The sequence below is a fragment of the Brassica napus genome, chromosome A2, assembly GCF_020379485.1.
Source record: "Brassica napus cultivar Da-Ae chromosome A2, Da-Ae, whole genome shotgun sequence".
NCBI lineage: Eukaryota > Viridiplantae > Streptophyta > Magnoliopsida > Brassicales > Brassicaceae > Brassica > Brassica napus.
This window is the reverse complement of record NC_063435.1, coordinates 17,114,683-17,129,546: the sequence shown is the minus strand read 5'-3', so window position 1 is coordinate 17,129,546 and position 14,864 is coordinate 17,114,683. Positions and strand designations below refer to the sequence as shown.

The 14,864-nt window shown below is 40.6% G+C and overlaps 1 non-coding gene across 1 annotated transcript; it reads right to left on the bottom strand.

Annotated features, from left to right (window-relative positions):
- Positions 1–6,686: 6,686 nt before the first annotated feature.
- On the bottom strand, positions 6,687–6,793 carry LOC125589565. Its single transcript, XR_007325735.1, has one exon. It is a non-coding gene; the product is annotated as a small nucleolar RNA R71 (small nucleolar RNA).
- Between the last annotated feature and the right edge of the window lie 8,071 nt (positions 6,794–14,864).

Genomic DNA, 14,864 nt, shown 5'->3' with positions numbered 1-14,864 from the left:
ACTGACTCCGCACTGGTTCTGTATCAAACCTCTTAGGCTACGTCTTCCTCAGATAAAAACGATTCAATTTTCATAAGACTATAGGTAACATTATACAAAACATCCATCGTATAACTGAAACTTAAGGCGGATAATCGTTTTCTATAACTATCGGCCATCTTAACACGGATAACTCTGACAAACTTGGCCTATCAATCTTGTGGGAACCGAAATTCGCACTGTCGATTTCCGTTGAAATTAGGAAAGTAGGAGAACCCTAATTTCCCAGAGGTCCCAGATATCTGCTAATACCGCACGCCAAGCAATCAGAACACGAGATAACAACGATAAAGTATAAGGAATCGTAAAAAGAGAGCAAAGAGAAGTCTTATTCCGTATGAGCATTTACAACAAGGTACTAGCCTGGGCTCAAAAGCTGTCGTCGAGATTCCTAGTTCTAAAAACCCTAAGACGGCTAAACCTAATTGAGTCGAAGCTCGAAATAACAAAAACGGAAAGTTGCCTAATTGCTCTAAGTGCTAAGTTTATTCTCAAAAAAGTTATCCTCGTGCCTCTCGCCTAAGACTCCTTATATACTCTCTCCTATGTCAGTTTACGCTTTCCCTCCTCTGCCCTTAAGCCGTCATAGCTTGAAAGTGGAGATATTCATTTTTCCCGATTTTCGTAATTATGTTCGAAAACTACGTTTTATCTACAGAAACTTGACATTTATCTTTCCTTGCGAACCAAGCATAAACCGTCCTAAGGCTTATGGGCCTTTTGTTAAGAAATTGTAAGTGGGCTTCGGGTCACATCTTAGGTCTCTTTGGGCCATTTTTTGACTCGAAACGTTTATTACGGCTTATTTCGATAAAAACAAACTTTCTGCGATCGTGCTTGGCTTGTCCATGGTCTGATGGCCATACTTGAGCTTGTCCGTGGCTGATTTGGATACATGTCTGGTGCCTTCGGACAATCGGTATTTAGTGGTTCGATTGAGATTTGAACAAGATTTTACCGCAAGGCTCTTCGTAAAGATTTCTCTACAAAGATTACTTTTCGTAAAAACATTCATGCTGATTTTTAAGGACTTTCAGACATTGATTCCGTCGTGACCGATTTTGACCCCAACAGTTAGCCACCCAGCTCGTTAGAACCATGAGCTTCTATCGAGTGGCTTGGCAAGTTAGACAAGTTAGGTGAGTTAGGCGGAATTAATGGTTGAAAATGTATGTGGTAAGTGGTCTTCTCTCTCTTCTAAAAGTAGAACGCGATAAGATTGGGGCTGCGCCTTATGACGGCTGCCTACGTACCCTTGTTGAAGGGATCACGTCTTTCGTCTTTCGTAGTTCGTCTTGGAGTTAAGGTTCTTATGAATAGTTTTCCAGTGAGACCTTTACGGTCTAGTTTATATGTAGAGGTTATCAGGCGTGTTGCTGCCGATGGTATTTTATATGGGTGTAGGAGGAAGACTACAAGTTGTCATCTCGTAATCTAACTCTGTGTGAACTGCTATATATGTGATCTGTTTCGGGAGTTTTCCGTAGTGTGTAAACTTGCGGGATTTCTGAAGACACTCGAATATTGGCAAAGAGACAAATTTTGGAATCTCGTTTCAGGGTGTTTGATACTATGCATATAGATGTTAGAGACCAGTGCGCTAGGTTTAGGGCAAGACCTAGGTTTACTCCCTGTTTTAGTGGGTGCGATGACTAATTCGACTTACGTATCCCATTTCAGTTTCATCCTGATTCCATACCGATTTAAAGTCCACGATAGGTTCTCGGCTTATACGACCTGTATGGTTGGAACCGAGCATCTCTCCAAGGACAATTTTTAAGCCTCCTGGAAGTGATGACCAAAAATTTTGGGTTTCTTTTATAGCACTATTATCCTTGTGTCAGATGTACGAGAGTCATCTATACGAGATGGCTAAATCTATTTAGGACGTTAAGAGTTTATTAAGATCATCAACAAACTTAATGGTAAAAATTACCATTTTGAGTCTTCGCGAAGGATATGTTTTGAGAAGATGTTAGTGCGTATGACGGTCTGGTCTTCCAAGAAGGTGTTTTATGAAGGAAGGAAATTTCGTCGAAGAATGAATCTTCAGGTGTCTGCGACATCTCGCGATGATGAAGATTTATTATTCTTTCGTATGCCGCGTTTCGAGCTTGAAATGTTCGCAGGCTTGAAGATGTTTCGCGATGTTGCAAGGGTTTAGTCTTAGCCCTGCGTTTTAGAAACATTCTGGTTTGACTACGGATGTTTGCAGCCAAAATTGTTGTTCCTGTTTGGATGCTAATAATTTGATTTGCGATCGAGGAATTAGGACTGAGGTGTCGCGAAAATTTGTTCATGGGAAGAAGCGTTTTCCTTCATGGTGTTTTGTGAAGTGTTGGCCTTCCGAGATCTATTTCACGTATTTTTGAGGATGTTTTGTATAGCTCTAGAAGCTTTGTTACGAATTTTTTCTTACATGCCGCGTATTATGGGTAAAACGTTGCGGGCTTAAAGTGAATTGTGGAATGTATTGAACTTGGTCGATTGTCGACAAGTTTTGGTTTTCTGTTAACCGTTTGGTTGTTAGGACTGAGTTTCGTTACGAAGAATTTATCATATGATTTCCGACTGTGGGTTATATGATAGTTATTCTCTTAATAGTCTCAGGACGTTTTTACATAAATCGTAGATTGTCGTTTAGCCGTTAAGTGATGGAGCGATGGTTTCTCAAATAGTTTGGCATGTCGTGAAGGATGTGTTTACTCAGATAGCCAAGGATGTTGTAGGTCAAGGATTAGACCATGGTACTTTAACATTTAAGGTCATGTTAGTTTACAATCGTCCTTAAAGGGGATTGCAAATATTTGTTTGGACCCTTAGTGGAAGGTGTAATTGACCGAAGGCCAAAGAGCGCTTGTCGAGATTGATAGGCCAAGTTTGCCGGGGCTATCTGTGCTAATATGGCCGATAGTCATAGAAAACGATTCTCCGCTCTAGGTTTCAGTTATACGACGAATATTTCGTATAATGTGACCTATAGTCTTATGAAAATCAAGTTTTTTTTGTCGGAGGAAGACGAAGCCCAAGAAGTTTGCTACATAACCAGTGTGGAGTCAGCGGCGGGATGACTGCCTTCTCGGCTGTGACCGAGGGAAAAGAAAGGCAGAAGCCAGCGAGCCGCAGGCCTAAAAAATGAGACATATTAAATCGTAATGCGAAGAGATAAAGTTTAGATTGATCATCGAAAATCAGATCTTACAGGTTTGCGTTTGCTATACAAAACATACTTCTTCATAAAGCCTGTTATGTCAAGTTTAGAAAGTTTCTTCGTAAGACTTGGTCTGATTGTACGAATGATTTTTCCCGTAAGTAATAGGGACCGGTTTTACGAAGATTCACTACAAGAAAACATATTTTTTACGAGGGCAATATATGTTGTAACTTCGTCGTAAAAAGGGTGTTACGACAAATTAACCTCGAAACACGTTTCGTCGTAAAACGTCCGTCGTAACGGAGGTTTCGTCGTAAATGACTTGCTAAGTTTACGACGAAATATATTCCTCATAAAGCGGAGGGCACCATTTTGTCATAAACGAGAAGTAATATTTCGTGGTAAACTCCACGTAACGGTTTCGATGTAAAGCAGACGTAAACACTTGCGTTGTAAAGAACACGTAACTGTTTCGATGTAAAACCCTCGTAAATTATTCGATGTATACTCCACGTAACGGTTTCGATGTAAAGAACACGTAAACTTTTCGATGTAAAACCCTGGTAAATCTTTCGACGGTAATCAGTCGTAAACGTTTACGTGGAGTTTTATCGATTCTTATTAATATATAATAAATTTGAATATTTTTTTAACCTCAAATATAAATTTAAATTTATTTAAAATTCAGAATTTAAAATCATTTTAATTTTAAAACGAAATATGAAAATAAAAAACATATTTTAAAAAAGCATTTAAAAGTCATACAATAATATTTAAATTCATAATACAAACCGAAATATGGAAAAACTACATATCATCGAAGTAGTCGGTGGGGTTGCTCGGCTGTTGACGGGTTGGATCGGACTCTTGGGGATCTCGTACTGGCAACCCAAGAGCGGCTCGTCTCTGACTCAACATTCTCTGCATAACCGGGTTTCCCACGGCCATCACGTCTAGCAAATCCTTAAGAGAGTCTAAACGAACCTGATGGCTATCCATTCGAGCTTTCATCTGAGAAGTCTCTTCATCCCGTCTCGAAGTGTATGACGAAGTTGCCCTTGCAACTTCGTTAACAGAGCCTATACCAACTATTCGTCCCTTCTTTCTAGGAGCCACCTATAAAATTAATATATATATTAATATAGCTAATTATGTTAAAATATTTAAAATAATGTACATAAAATTTTAAGTTGCACCTCTTCGAAGATTCTGTCGGCGTCTTCGGTGGACAATGTGACGGGTAATCCATCGGGAGACTCCTGGGTTAGTTGCGTCTCCCGTTCTTCAATCCGAGAAGCCACTGCTTTGAAGAGTTTCTCAGATGCAGGATCCACAAAAACTCTGTCGGATGTGGCATGAGTCATCTTGAATAGGTCAGACAGAGATGGTAAGACTCCTGATATACCTTGGATTTGTCCTATTTTTATCCATGGTATATTAGTATTTTACTATATATATATATCTATGTTTTCTATTCTTCTATGTATGTTTTCAGGTTCAGGTGCATTTCGGAGTAAAGCTATGACTTTGGAGCATTTTGGAGCTTAAAGGACATTTCACCCGAGCTGACCACTTAGAGGTCGATGAGAGGAGGAATAATCGATCGATGCGCATCAGTGCTGACGATCGATATCAGGAAATGCCTCGACAGATGAAGATTAATATCGATCGATGTACACAAGTACCATCGATCGATGTCGAGACACCAGACGCGACATTTTGGATTCAGCAGACTTAAAAACCATGGCCAAGCCAAATTACTAAAATGCCCTGACGAGTTTTTAACCTAGTAGAATATATACTGCAAGTGTTTTGACGGCAGATAGAGCTTTTCTTTCTATTTATCTATTGATATGAAATGCTTTGCTATGTCTGAGTAGTTCAACTGTTAGATTCTAGGTTCAGATAGGTTTGTGGGATTAGCCCCAAACTATAGATCTGCCTTGTTGTGATATTCATGATAGATTTGTATTCATTGCTTGTTTTAGCCTTTCTAACTAAAACTTGATCATAGGATTGCATATTCAAGCATCCTTGTTATCCCATTCTGAAATATATCTATCATATTAGGATTGCTAGAGAGGGCTAACCGCCAATTTAGAATCTTAGTAGGGCATTTCATACTCGCGCATAGGCGTGGCTAGAACCCGTCGATCGATGTCCTCAACTGACAATCGATCGATGTTGGCAAAGGTGTATCGGTCGACGTCTTAATAGACTATCGATCGACACTCTCTTGTGTCTGCATCTAACCGGTGAGACACAAGATCTAGTCTGTTAACCAGTGGAACATTCAACAGCTGATCACTGAGTTAAGCGAATGAGCTCTAATATATCATGCATGCAACAATTAGGCATCTATAGGAATTATAATCTCCAACACCTGAATAGTGGCCCTGCATCTAATATCATTTCCAGCCTAAGTTACATTTATCATTTACTCGCTTGTTACTATTGCTATTTCATTAAAACATTACAACCTTTAGAATTAATAAACACTAGATTTAATTGTTCCCTAGCTCCTTGTGGATTCGATCCCTAAGTACTACATCTGAACCTTTTTTGATGAGAGTAACACTCCTTAGGATAATTTGAGTGGTATCAAATTTGGCGCCGTTGCCGGGGAGCTTTGATCGCCATTAGATTTAGTTTTATTAATTCTTATTCTTTTCTTTACCCCTTTTTCTAATAATTTTTCTTTTTCTTGTCTTTTCAGGTGCATGCCCAGCGGTACCAGAAGCAACAAGGAGAAAGACTTGCTGTTTTCAGACGATCCTGCTCAATTGGAACGCACCATCCGTAGAGGTCAACGTTCCACAACGCTCGACGCAACCACTTCGTCATCGATCGATACGCACAATCAACCGTCGACCGACACCAAACCGTCATCGTCGATCGATCCCAATCGTTCGACAACGATCGATACTCCACCACGTACGTCGATCGATACCGTGTTGTCAAAAATGGTAAACATTGTTATTCTAACTCAGGATGAGAACGGAAACCTATATGATCAGGTCGGTCATCTGCGTAATGCAACAGGTCAGAGAATAGATGCTCAGGGAACTGTAATACCTGATGCTGATGCTACAGGAGCTGCTCAACCTGTAGATGAGGACCTCGATCGAAACCACTGGCCGACTACAATCGCCCAGATGAGTACTATTCCAACAGATCATCTATTCGACTTCCGGAGATCCAGAAGCAGAATTTCGAGCTGAAACCTCAATACTACACTCTCGTGTCGCAGATACCCTACTCTGGGTTACCGCACGAGCATCCTATGGACCATTTGGAACGGTTCGAGGATCTAATCGCTGCCATTCGGATGGAAGGAGTCCCCGAAGATTACCTGGTGTGAAAGCTCTTCAGATACACGCTTAATGGAGAAGCGATGCACTGGCTTAGGCAGCAACCCACAGGATCTTTAACATCCTGGAGCGACATCAAGAATGCTTTCTTACGAAACTTCTTCGATAAAGCGCGCGCTGAAGAACTTCGGAACAAAATTTCCACATTCTCGCAGAAGGCTGGAGAGTCTTTCAAAGATGCGTGGATTAGATTTAGGTACTTCCAGCGAGACTGTCCACACCACAGATTTAATGAAGTGCAGCTGCTAAGCACTTTCTTCCGAGGTCTCACCTTACAGTATCAAATGGCTCTTGATACGGCGAGTGAAGGAAACTTCACTACTCGGAATCCGTTGGAAGCTGTGAGATTTATCGAAAACCTTGCTAACAGCAGCAGCACCAAAAACACTGACTCTGAACGGAAGAAGTCTGTAGCCTCTATCGGGAAGGAACAGATGGACGAAGAAAGAGCTAAGTTAGATTTGGTGCACGAGCTTCTAAGGAAGCAAGTCTGTTCAGATTAAGGTGAAGTAGCAGATACAGAAGGAGAAGAAGATGTGAACTACATCGGAGGTACCGGATTTCAAAAATTTGGAAACCAGGGCGGAAACAGAAACTTCTTTGGAAATGGCCAAAGAAGTTACCAAAGTTCACAATTTCAAAAACTCTTCAACAACAGCAAGAGCTACTCGAACTCTTACTACCAAAATCCACCACCCCAGACTCAGAAAAGCAAGATCGAAAAGATGCTTGATCGAGTACTGTTGGGACAACAACAAATCACCGTGGATTTCAACGGTAAGATAGACTCTGCCTACAACAATCTGAACACCAAAATCGAGACCTTAGGGACTCAAGTGAGAAAACTTGAAACCCAAGTAATTCAGACGGGCGAGACTATAAAGAGGCAAGAAGCTTTCGCTAGAGAGGCAGGAGCCGACAAAGGAAAACACCACGTAAATGCCATCATAGATGATGATTTTTGGCAAGTGGTGAGAAATGAAAAGCTCGAGGAAGGAGATTTCGAAATCGAAAGTTCCATGACTCTCGGCGGATCCCAATGGTGTCGACCGATGTCGATGAACTCGCATCGATCGACAGACCATGATGAAGATCGATGGACGGATTACTCCAGTCATCCATCGACGTCATCTGCCAAATCGACTGAATGCAATGCGGTTCGAATTCTAACTCATGAAGAATTCGCAGCTAAGCATCCTCACCCACCCTCCCCTTTCTATGAAAAAATCGATCGATCGGTTGAGCCAACCATCGATCGACAGAGTGAGTCCGACGTCGATCGTCACAACACACCTCCCATCGATCGACATGCACCTCTGACATACTGAGTGCGGTTATTCTCAATAGATAATGATTACATCAATGCACTCAGACCACCACCTAAACCATTAGCAAACCTACCCGAACCAAAACCCAACCCTTTAAATAGTTCACCAGAATCTGTTCAAGAAGAACAAGAATCTGAAGGGAGAAGGTTAATGAAAAGAAAGGAGAAGATTCCTAAAAACCTTAAGAGGGAAGCTAACGATAAGGAGATGGATGGTTTCACTAAACGAGTCCTAAGAATCCCAATCGAAAAACCTTTTGATAAAGCTTACTTCACACACCGGTTGTGGATGTTCTTCAGAGAAACGAAGGTAACTGAGGAGGACATTAGGAGAATGTTTCATCAAGTCAGAGAGAAGATGAAACACAAGATCACATTGACGAAGAAGAGTGATCCTGGGAAGTTTGAAATACCATGCGTAGTCAAGGGTGTTGAATTTACCCATTCAATGTGTGACACAGGAGCATCAGTTAGTATCCTCCCTAGGATCATGGCAGACCAGCTTAGTTTGACCATCAAACCCTCAACAGAATCCTTCACCTTCGTGGTTCTTTCAGAGAAACGATCAGGAGGCATCATAAGAGATCTGGAGGTACTGATTGGTAATGCCCTTGTCCCTGTAGATTTTCATGTCTTAGACATCGAGCTTAACTGGAACTCTTCACTTCTGCTTGGAAGATCTTTCCTAGCTACAATAGGATCTGTATGTGACATGAACAAAAACAAATTGTGTCTAACGCTCATAGACCCAAACATCCACTACGATCCCTTCCGACCTAAGAGAAAGGTCATTAATTATGTGGATTATGGGAAAGAACTTGGCTTCATTGGCGCATGCCATTGTGGAGCAGAGTATGAATCGGAGTACGAAACAGAGTACTCGGAATCGATCGACACCCCAACATTTCCATCGATCGATTCCAATGTGTCAACAGTGACCGATGACCACAACAACACGTCACTCGACGTAATGCACCCAGTTGACCATTTCGCTTCACCTAATCATTGTTACCAACATTTTGCCTTCCAACCTCCAACCAAGAGAGGACATGATGATTATTCCATAGGCAGTTGGGCAGACAGTGGTTTCCATGAAAGTTTTGCAGTTGACACTGTAATTACTTCACCTAATGAGGAACATACCGAGGAATACGATGAGGATTACTGGAAAGAACGTGCAATAGAAATATCTTTGCAGGATGAAAGACTTGAAACACATAAGTTCACCAACACGTTTCCAACATCGTTCGACGCTGTGCACTCCACATCGGTCGATACCCACCCTCGTGCAGCAAAACAACCGCTCACATCGATCGACACTCCAAAAGGAACATCGATCGATATTCGCGCCGCAGCGAAAATTCAGGAGCAGGAGAATATTCCCTCCCTAACTAGGTTTACAGATACCTATATAAATAGTTTTGCACCTCCGAAACCACCTACACACATCAGAGCAGACACACAATCAAAAAAGATGAACACTCTTTGTAATAACCCTCACGAGCAGATATAATTTTGGTCAAGAAAATTCTTTAAGATCAGTTTGAAGATTGATCGATCAGAATTTAAATAAAAATCGACACGGTGAATTAATCTCGACGGGTCTGTCTTTTGGTCAAAAAACCATCTCTTGATGGTTCTAGTCGAGTGTTAATTATTATCGTTGATTTTTATTCATGCTGGGTGAGTTTATTCAGAGCAGGACGAGATTTGAATGATGAAAAATATTTAGTCGAAACAGTCCGAAAAATATCGACAAAACTCTTAAAATTATTTCTGAACAGTCACATGCTTTGCACCTTCTAGCCTACTTGCTTCCTCAGTAATTAGGTCACATGACCTACACCTACTTGCTTGCCTGCTTGCTCATTAGAAGTCACATGCTGGTCACAAGCTACTTGCTTCAGCTGCTTGTAGCTTTCTTCATGGGAAGGAAAAGTTCAGCTGCTTGTGCTGCTTGGTGTGCTGAAGCATGTCACCAGCTGTCTAACCTCATCTTTGTCTTTTGTGGGAGCAAACCCTCATCTGAAGCAACTCCTTATGATATAAAATACCCTCTTCTCTCCTCTGGACGTTCATAACCTGCAAGAAAAACCAGAGAAAAATTCAGAGAGAAAGAGAGAAAGAAGAGAGAAAAATCTGTGAGAAAAGATTCATGAAAAATTCTTTCTCAGAGAAGAGGAGTAAGCATGGACAACTCTTTCTCACCATCCTGTGACTTTAATCAGTGAGTTTTGGAGTGTTTAAGAGCTGAATATTTGGTGTCCTGAAGTTGAGAATCACCTATGTTCTTCAGCCTTTGATTTTGATCGGTAAGATGGTTGTGGATCAGTTTCTGTGAGAAGTTTTGTTGGTTTGCCTACACTGGACATAAATTCTGAATAAATCCAACCATGGATTCTTGTGGTGTTGATCAGGTTAATTCGTGGTTAGCTTGAAGAGAGACAACCAGTCAAGTTTAATTAGTTGAGTAAAACCGGTAAGCTTCAGCTTCTTGATTCAGCCATGTTTTGATGAGAACCAATTGCTGTATGTTGGTTAACCTGTCAGGATCAGTTGTCTAAGGTCTTGTTCTCTTCAGTCTTGGTTGGTTTATGATTTAATCAGTCTCATAGATCCAGTAGACGAACTGATAAGAATTATGGGAATTAAACCAAACTGATTTGATCTTGTTTAGAAATGAATTGAGCTGAGTATGTTCTGATCTGATCTGAGCGGAGCTGTCTATGGTCTGAAATTGTCTTGAACTGATGTCGTCTGAGTATAACCGAGTTAAGCTGTTGGGAACTGATTAGAACCGGAGTTAGCTGAGCATGAACTAAGCTGATATGAACCGAGTTAAATTGTTAAAGCTTGAACCGAGCTGAACATGGTATCAATCTGTCTTGAACCGAACTGATATGAGAGAACTGAACTGAAATGTTACGAACTGAGTTGAGTTTCTTCTTGAACCAGACTACTGAACCTTATGTTTCAACTGTTATGTTTTGAATTCAGATGGCCAAGGAGAGTATTCGGATCAGCTGGATCCTTGTGATGGTTCTGAACCGAGAGTGATCCAAAAGTGAAGTGTGATTAGCTTGAGCTCGAGTCTAGTCTTCCTTAGCCAATCTCATGGATTTAAAGGTGAGTCTAGATAGATGATGAATGAATTATGAATGAGTATGCATGATTGCATATTGAATATGGTTGATTAATTAAGAATTAATCATGAATTAATTAAGGAATAATCATTGATTAATTAAGGATTAATCATGGATTAATTAAGGAGTAATTATGGTTTGATTGATTAAGTATTATTCCTTAATCTATATTTATATATGAAGTATTTATCTAGTTTAAATACTTAAGAATAATAAAAATAATTCTTTGAGGTTATCCCGAGCCTTAGTACTTGTTCTCAAGTACTAATCTATAAGTATTCTATTAATAAGTGTGAATCATGTGAAGTCTTATTGTATACTCACTCTCCCAAAAGTCCCGCATTGCCGTGAATTGGTCCTGCGATATGGATCAAGGTCATGAAGACACGATGATGGGGTCGCACCCTGGAGGCCGTGTAACTGCATGCAGCGTTGGATGTTCTATCTTGGAATATCTGATGGAGATGATGGTTATATTTATTCCCCGTTAAGCTCGGTTAGCCTTGGTGGTTTTCCGGGTTTAGCATATATATATATATATATATTAAGAGTATGAGTGATTGGCGGGTATCGTGGAGGTGATGTTTAAGATAGATTCACATGGATGGATTGAGAGGCCTTATATTAATTATGGAATATAATTCCACTGCATTCAAATGGTGTCGATTGCTCGGGATACTATTGATATGTGTTTGGGTGTGGGATTAGACTCACTGAGTAAACTAGTTACTCATGACTCATTTGATATGCAGGTAACCAGTAGGTGGGAGACCTTTACTCTAGGACGGGAAGGAACGGCATTAGCCAGCGGTAGTTTTATTATCCTTGCAAAGTCATTTTGATATATCTTATGAATAAGATTTGTAGACCGAAAACCTCGAGGTTAATTTATAACAAATTTTGTAAGATGATTTTGAATGATATATAAATAATTTTTTTTTTTAAAGTACGGGTTCCATATGATATTAGTCCTTGTCTGGACGAACTAACTATCAGGTATTGCTTTCTCGGGTTGAAAAGCCTAGAGTGGTATCCGATAGGAGCGTTGGTGTTCTTTGATTGTTGGTCTAAGGCGATCGGAAGTATTCTGAGAACCTCAGATCGACCATCGAGGAACATCGACCGTGTCATTTCCGGTCATCTATGATCGGGGGTGTCACAAAGGTGGTATCAGAGCATGGTTATACGATGCTAGAATGGGACTTGTTTTAAATGTTTTTCGAGTCAAAATGAGTCGCAAGGATAACTAGGATATGCTGGCTTGTTCCTTCATTTTAGAATAGATAGTCATGGGTAGTTACCTAACCTGATCTTTCATAGCAGAAGCACCAAGACAAGCTTGAACAGGTGAACTGTACTTATCGATGTTGCTATCATCATGCTCGAGTTTTCTACCCTCATGGTCGGATTCACTACCGTCCTGTTAGGAATTAGTAACATGCCTTCCTGCCGTTCTTTTGAGTTCTAGTGGGGATGCCAATTCTTTAGAGAGATATATGGGACATAGTTGATACATCGAATACATCTCCAGACTCGTGTGTTATCGATGTCAAGGTGGGTGTTGTTTGTGATCCGATTCAGATGATTCGAATGCACATGATCACTCAGATGCACTTAGTCTTCCGGCTTCGCAAGTCTAAGCAGCTCATGCTAAGACGTACAAGCACCACAGCCATACAAGCATGATTTCTTAAGCATTTGTTTCAAGCTTAGCGTTGGAGGAAGAGATGGTTTGACTGTATTACAAGATGATGGAAGCACCAGAAGCATTCTGTTTGCAACGGAATATCATGAAGCTTATGATGCAAAGAAGAAGAAGTTGGGACCATAAGATACTGAAGAAGGACTAAACCGTTAGAAGTATACTTTGGCTTGAGGCAGATTTGGGATCCAACACTCAGAGCAGAATATTCACGTGGCCGTTGTTCAGAGAATTACAAGAAGGATTTGGCAGCAAGCTATTTGGAGATGAACGCTATGAGTTGTTGGTCGAGAGTCAAGAATTACTTCAGAGAGTTGAGTTCGAGTTGGACAGATTTCATGAGTTCAGGAAGTAGTATTTTCTACACAAGCATCGAGATACGTGGTCGAGTGAATTGGATTCATCGATTATGGTTTGGAGAATAAGCAAAAGATCATACGAAAAATCTTTGGGAACTTAGCCAAGAATTTTGGAGTAGATAAAAGACCATGGAGTTTCAAAGCTTCGAGGAGATGTTAGAGTATGACGTGAATGTTAAAGAAGCTATTATTGCTGAAGAGGTTAACCAAGTCATGCAGACCGTTTATTTTCCAACCGCTGCAGATCAAAGGTCAGTTTCAAGAAGTGAGTTAAGTAAGTCGTTGGGGATGATTTTGGGTGTACATTTCATCAGATCAAGATCGAGGACCTTGAGCCGTTATGGTTGTGACTAGCAAAGACAGAATGGTCGTGATTGTCAAAGTTTGGGAAATCCTGGAACGTTTGCATCATTCGCGCTTTGGTGGTTCTTGTGAAGAGTTAGGAATTTAGGTTACCCTTCCTCATGAAGTTACCCGATCTACGTTACCTATACCTAAGATAACACTTGTTGAACTAGTCCGATTTTCCTTACCGTTAGTCCACATCCAAGTGTTAGGCTATTTGGGTAGAGCCTACACTTTATAGTTGCCTGGACCGTCAAAACCTCTGAAAAGGTCCAATCACAGGTTTGCTTCTTATCCCATTGCGTGTTGTGTGCATTTTAAAAATTTATGAATGATTAAATAAATAAGTGAAGGAGTGATCAAGGTGTCGTATGAGACCTTGCCTATGGACGGAATTTTCCGCCCATATTGTGTTTGAAGCGGGAACAACACATAGATGTAGTTCTCGGGTAGTGTCTTTGTTTTAGGAAGGATTCACTTTAGTGAATTCAAGTACACTGTTCTTATTCGTGGAAGTACTGGCTGCCATTTAGAGTTATGGTATGCCTTCGTATCCCATCCCCATTCCTTAGTACTTCCATTAAAGCGGTTTGTTTCTATCTAGAGTGAGATTGGCTATCTAGTTATCGAGCTCAATTAGGATGTTGTTGAGGAAGGAAGTCTTTGAGAGAAGACCAGTTACCGTTGGCCTGCAATGGTATTCTACTAAGTGTTGGAGCCTCGCTCATATCAGTCTGGAGAGTTGGTAACCTTTTGGGAAATGGTGAAGTGGCGTATTCCATTATCATCATAATTGGGCGGAGAGAAAATAACAAGAAGCAGAGTATCGAGGACAGTTAGATAACTAGGGAACATGAAGCTATGTTTAAGAAAGTGGAAAATTTGTTGACATCCAAAAGTAACCCGTCAAGTATTCTGGTTGAACCTTGATTCGCTGCAATTGCCTAGGCATCTATCCAAGTGGTTCTAGCCAAATTCAAGTAGCAGTCAGAAGATTTGTTTGGAGAAAAGTTTTGTTCGACTTAGTTATTTTCTGTGGAGTGTACCCATGTCAGTGGTAAAGAAGAAGAACCAGAGTTTGCGGTTATGTTCGAGTATAAAATCAAGGACGTGACCATCAGGGTCAAGTATCAAGTTCTAGAATTGAAGAATGGTTAAGATCGGTTGCAAGGCGTAGTTTTATTCCAAGGACGTTTGATGGACGCTTCACGTTGTAGTAAATATTTCTGCATGGAAATTGGAAGTTAGATACCTTAGTCAGTAAATGGAACAAGGAGTTGTTGCATATTTACAAAAGATCGCTACTACTACATGATGGTCGTACTCAATTTCAGTTATCGAGATTCGAAGTTCTGTGGATTGGCCGGTTACCATCAGAAGTTTGTTCAAGAGTTAGAAACGATATCCACCAATGAGTTGATCGA